This window comes from Triticum dicoccoides, chromosome 6B (assembly GCF_002162155.2).
Source record: "Triticum dicoccoides isolate Atlit2015 ecotype Zavitan chromosome 6B, WEW_v2.0, whole genome shotgun sequence".
NCBI lineage: Eukaryota > Viridiplantae > Streptophyta > Magnoliopsida > Poales > Poaceae > Triticum > Triticum dicoccoides.
In genome coordinates, this window is record NC_041391.1 from 583,881,617 (window position 1) to 583,888,169 (window position 6,553).

The window sequence follows — 6,553 nt, forward strand, 5'->3', positions numbered from 1 at the left end:
GTAGACTATGAGACCGACGCCGCTGCTGCTGCCCCGTACGACTACGTCACCGACGACCCCTCCTTGTCTGAGCAACCAGGCAAGCCCCCCCCTTGATCACCAGATATCGCCTATTCTACTCTATACTGCTTGCATTAGAGTAGTGTAGCATGTTACCGCTTTCCGTTAATCCTATTCTGATGCATAGCCTGTCATTGTTGCTACAGTCATTGATACCTTACCTGCAATCCTAAATGCTTAGTATAGGATGCTAGTTTATCATCATTGGCCCTACATTCTTGTCAGTCTGCCTTGCTATACTATTGGGCCGTGATCACTCGGGAGGTGATCACGGGTATATACTATACATACATACATACTATACAGATGGTGACTAAAGTCGGCTACGAGATCTTGGTATTTGATCTGAGTCGGCTACGAGCCTATACGCACTAACCATCTACGCGGGAGTAGTTATGGGTATCCCGGCGTCGTGGTATCAGCCGAAGCCTTCTTGACGTCAGCGACTGAGTGGCGCGCGCCGGGTTGGACTGCGTTAACGCAACTTCCTTTGTAATGGAGGTTGCTAGGTCTGCTCACCGGCCGCGTACGCAACGTGCAGGTGTGCAATGGGCGATGGGCCCAGACCCCTGCGCGCATAGGATTTAGACCGGCGTGCTGACCTCTCTGTTGTGCCTAGGTGGGGCTGCGACGTGTTGATCTTCCGAGGCCGGGCATGACCCAGGAAAGTGTGTCCGGCCAAATGGGATCGAGCGTGTTGGGTTATGTGGTGCACCCCTGCAGGGAAGTTAATCTATTCGAATAGCCGTGATCTTCGATAACAGGACGACTTGGAGTTGTACCTTGACCTTATGACAACTAGAACCGGATACTTAATAAAACACACCCTTCCAAGTTCCACAGACAACCCGGTGATCGCTTTTCTACAGGGCGACGAGAGGAGGATCGCCGGGTAGGGTTATGCTATGCGATGCTACTTGGAGATGCTACTTGAAGATGCTACTTGGAGGACTTCAATCTACTCTCTCCTACATGCTACAAGACGGAGGCTGCCAGAAGCATAGTCTTCGACAGGATTAGCTATCCCCCTCTTATTCTGGCATTCTGCAGTTCAGTCCACTGATATGGCCTCCTTACACATATACCCATGCATATGTAGTGTAGTTCCTTGCTTGCGAGTACTTTGGATGAGTACTCACGGTTGCTTTCTCCCCCCTTTTTCCCCTTTTCCTTTCTTTCTGGTTGTCGCAACCAGATGCTGGAGTTCAGGAGCCAGACGCCACCGTCGACGACGACCCCTACTACACCGGAGGTGCCCCTACTACGTGCAGCCCGCTGACGACGTCCAGGAGTAGTTAGGAGGATCCCAGGCAGGAGGCATGCGCCTCTTTCGATCTGTATCCCAGTTTGTGCTAGCCTTCTTAAGGAAAACTTGTTTAACTTATGTCTGTACTCAGATATTGTTGCTTCCGCTGACTCGTCTATGATCGAGCACTTGTATTCGAGCCCTCGAGGCCCCTGGCTTGTATTATGATGCTTGTATGACTTATTTATGTTTTAGAATTGTGTTGTGATATCTTCCCGTGAGTCCCTGATCTTGATCGTACACGTTTGCGTGCATGATTAGTGTACGATTGGATCGGGGGCGTCACAAGTTGGTATCAGAGCCGACTGCCTGTAGGAATCCCCCTTTCCAACTCCTTGGCTGAAGTCGAGTCTAGTCGTTGAAAAACTTTTACTAACATGGCTGTGTGGCCCATGGGCCCACGTCGCCATCGGGAGGTATTAGGATCTTTTATTCCTCGACCTTTACTCTGGGATTCTGAACCCTCTTCTATTCGGGTTAAACGATTTTTACTAAAAACTAACTTTAGGTTCTCGAAAATACTTTCTCCCGGAGAGCCCCTTCAGTCCAGATGGTCACCGACTGCACCAGAAGATTTCGGAGATACTCTTTGATATTCTCTCGAGACTTTGTGCCCATCACTTTTGCTATTTCCGACCACCGATAAATCCTTATGGATAACTACTTACACTTGCCATTCTTACGATCATTCTCCATTGTTCTTGTTATTACAAGATACCCGAAGTTTTCTCTATTGTTCCGAGAATACTTCGTGCCTACTGCCAAGCAGTTCTTTGCCACATGAATACCCCTTCAAATAAATCCCCGCACTTGTCAAGTATCCGCTCATCCCCAGTTGTTCATGAGTTTCACAAAAGTCTTCAAAATACTATTCGATCTTCCGAAAATCCTCTGGAGCCTTTGGCTCTTGAAATTCTTGCTTGCTCGCATTATGGTTAATCCCATAAGTCTCGTAATATTAATGGCATACCTTGTCATTATCATTTTGAGTTTGTTGATTCAATACGTTGTGAATGTTCACAATCATCAGTCGAGTCCTAGGATTATCTTTCCGGCTCAGACGTCATTTTGAACATGAGCTGGTTCTCGAGCAAACTATCTGTCGTCGATTTTGCCTCTGGTATATACAATTGATCCATCCTTGATCAGAACGTCTGCTTCTGATCCCTTGTGTTGGAAATCATAATTCCTTTGCATTTAAGCTTTGAATTATTCAGATGATTCCATAACTCGTTGCATTCGCATTCTTTCTTCCTCTGATTGAGTATCGATACTCACCTCAGCTCCATTGTGGATCGCCTTATCCACTGTTGGATTATTATATCCGACAGTGTCCTTCATAATTAATCACCTTGTGAGTCCTTCTCCGATACATAATGCCTTTGTTAAATTGTATCCTTTCCTTTTTGTCATCCATGCTCTGCTTTCGAGCTGGTGATACTTACTCTTGAAGCTTATGGTATATGTTCGCAAGAAGCCCCGATGGGATTGAACCTATGCCTTCCCTCATCGGCGTGAACCCGAAGGATTTCACGAGTCATACTTATCTGGTATTGCACCAGGTAAAACTTTCAACAACTAATGTCATCTTCGAAATACGAGAGGTGAATGAAAGATTATGCATTGAGGAAGTGGGAGTCGACCTTGAACCTTGTGTTCATGCCCATGGACGCGATTTATATCCTATCATGGAAGCTTCTTGTAATAATAACTATTTCCTTGATGACTAACATATGGTATCTGTGAATTGATCCCTTGCAACCATGGTTCCGACCATGATTGTTCTTCTTTGATTCCATTTCTCGGACAAGTTAAAACAATTGTCTTCTATGGATCAATACACCCGTCCAATCTTTACTTTGATCTTGTGTCGAGTATTACCCCCTGGTATCTCAATATTATCATGGAACTGCATAACTTCTTATGAGTTCTTCATCAAGTGCTACCTTCCCACTGATTCCAATTTTTCACGGGCTCTGAGTTATTATACACTCAAAGACACCGATAACTGAATCGAGTTCGCATTGCGATTCAACAAGTATTTGTACCCATCACTGCTTACAAATTTGTTAATCCTTCAAAGTCATTCCTAGCCTGATCGGCTATATCATTATCGAGCTAATTTTAACTGTGCTACCCGGTCCTTCTTCCCGGAGCACAATTTTCGATGATGAACTAACCTTACGTCGATCATCATCGTCATATCATTTCGCCTTGAACAACAAGCTTGGTTTCGAGTTTGTGTCGTACCCTTGGTTCCAATAACCTTTCACTTTATCATTACTTTGACTTGATGTCGTCGCCGATCGATTACATCTTCATGAACTTTCGCGACAAATGTGTCATGAATATCATCAACATTCTGAGCTCTTCCAAGAGATCTATTGAAATCATGATGAGAAATACCATCCTTGCCCTCGATGATTGGTGTTATCAGCGACCACTTTATTGCCTTCCGTTCAACACAAACTTGTTCGTGTTTCGTATTATACCTTGACTTCCTTGCTACCTAGCATTGTTCTTCTTTACCTTGGAGAATTACCGCCTTTTATGTCAAGAATGTCGTGGGAATTTCACCACCTTTAGGAATTCTGGGTATAGTGATACCTCTCACCATCACCATTCTTTCCTGGTCCTCGCGTTGATCCCAACCGGGGTACCAACAAGTGAACGGTGCTATTTGGATTCTGCCTTTCTAGCAACCCTATTGCTTTGAAGTTAATGGTCGGCCGTTCATTCTTAGTCTATTGATTATTGAATCACCATTCCGACATTTGTCGTGCAACCCAACCCATATTTCGGGCGCACCTTTCAACCAATGTTTAATTATGTATGTTTTCCTCGAGCATACCTCACTATATCATTTGATCTGAAAAGGGTTATCTCCTTGTTCAGATAATCGTGGAAATCCATCTTTTGAGATCTCAATGGAATGTCGCTGAGTCCATCAGCCACCTCCTCATTCTCTCCTTGACTTAATGATGAACTCTTGTTTCGGAACTCGCTTCCATAGTTCAGTTCCCAAGAATCTTACAATGTCATCTCGACAATTTGTGTTGCACCTTTTCTTCACAGACATCCTGATTCTGAGTTATCCAGACACCAATCGGATCTGAATCTTGGTCAGATATGATGGTCGGGACAACTTTCCAAGAGTTATGATGTTGGACCTTTGATGACCCGGTAACATGATGTCATGCCTAGCACCCCCCCATGGGTGGAGGACCTATCGTTATAATTTCTTTTGCAAGGATAACCATTCTTCCTGGAGGAAACTGTAAGACTTAGTCTACAAGTTATTCCTGATGGATCCTTTGTGTTTCCAAAGTCTGATCTTCACCTGAAGACCATGTCAATGCTATCTCGAAGCATGTCAATGGTACTCCGATTTTCAACTGGAACATTTGAAGCACGATGCTAAATTTTATTTATCACTTATCCTAACACCGTTGTATGGGTAATATCATGAGATTCCTTCCCCCCTTTCCTAAAGGGTTTGCTATGTTATATCCTGTCATGGATATCTTGCTCTGGTTGTCCTTGGGAAGGATATACCCTTGAAAGATGTGTTTAAACACATTTTCCTTTCCATTGTTCTGTTTAAACATAATAATCACTTTTCCTTTCCATTGGGTTGTTTAAACCTTCTTGTGATCTATATAATATAAGCAGTAATATCCCTGCTTATGTAAACACCTCGGTGTACCATCTTGCCTGGTGTAACCCTGTTACTATTGTTGATGACATTCCGGTAGCCATCGATGGACGAGAACTTTGCCTATTGGTCCGCCTCATCCAACGAGCAGGAATTGGTTCTCTTCGTCCCTCGCCCTTGGTACCGATGTTGTTGCCGACATAACTGACGGACTATCCTCTGACATGCCTTACTTACATGATCGTGCAAGACGTCATCACCCTTTTTACTTTTAAACCACATGGTGGGCCCATAACCCACAGTTCCACAGGATCAAAAACTGACTCTCCTGTACACCCTCGGTTTCCAAAGTTATTCCCCACGCTTGACTTCGTATGTAATTCATGGGTCACCTTCCTAATGCTCTATTCTGGTATCAGACGCAATACTTACTCTCGTTGCTCTGAACCCCTTTCTCACTCCGGTTCAGACTTCGAGCAACTATCTATACGCTTGGAACCTCTTATTAAGCCTTCGTACCTTACTCTCGACATATTTTATTGGTTCAATTCGAGAGGTACTCTTATGCTCATTCATGGGTTAACCCCAGATTGTTTCCCTCATAAGCATTCTGTCGTAGCCGAGCTGCCCCTTACCTATTTGTAAGTACGCTGAAGATCCCGAAGAAAGGATGACGACTTCATCATTTTGACCTGAAGCAGAGGAATGAAGACATCAGTGTAATGGATTGATCTCTTCAAGAAGAGCAACCAAAGACGAGAAGATTCGTTAGGATTTCATAACCAGACCTTTCCCCCTAGTCCCCCGATTAAATCTCGGGACGAGATTTCTTGTAGTGGAGGAGAATTGTGACGCCCGGGTAATTAAGCTACAGTAATCCCCGCTAATGATGCCACGTCACCTCGGTTACTGTGGATAAACTCGCGTTAGTTCGGAACCTAGTTCGAATTTCAAATTCAAAATCGAGCAAACAATAAAAGTTTTCAAATATTAAAATTTAAATGTTCGGAGTGAACCAAATAATACATAGGTAATTATGGTGATGAAACCACATTTTTATAAAATGTTTAAATGCCCTTAGGTGAATAAAACAGTAGCAAAAACCAATATATAATGCTTTTATAATTAACAAAATACTAAACTAATTTGTTTTGGGGTAAGACCTATTGTTATAGTGGGTTTTAATGTATTACTAAATTCGGGATCATTTTAATATTAGATAAAAACTAAATGAAAGAGAAACTAGAAATAAAACAGAAAGGAAAAATAAATAAATAGTGAAAAAAAAATACAAAAAAAACAGAAAACAAACTAACCAAAAAGAGAGAGCAAACCCCCTCCCCCATTAGGCTTCGGCCTCGCTGGCCTCTGGGCCACCAGGCCGGCCCACCCCACTCCCCATAACCCCCGTCGACCGAACCCTAGCCGACCCCCACTCCTCTCTCCCCCTCCCCACGACCCCTCGTCCCTTCCCCGATCCAGATCGGGATCGGGACGAACCCCCACCCCCCCGACGCCCGAACCCCTCCTCC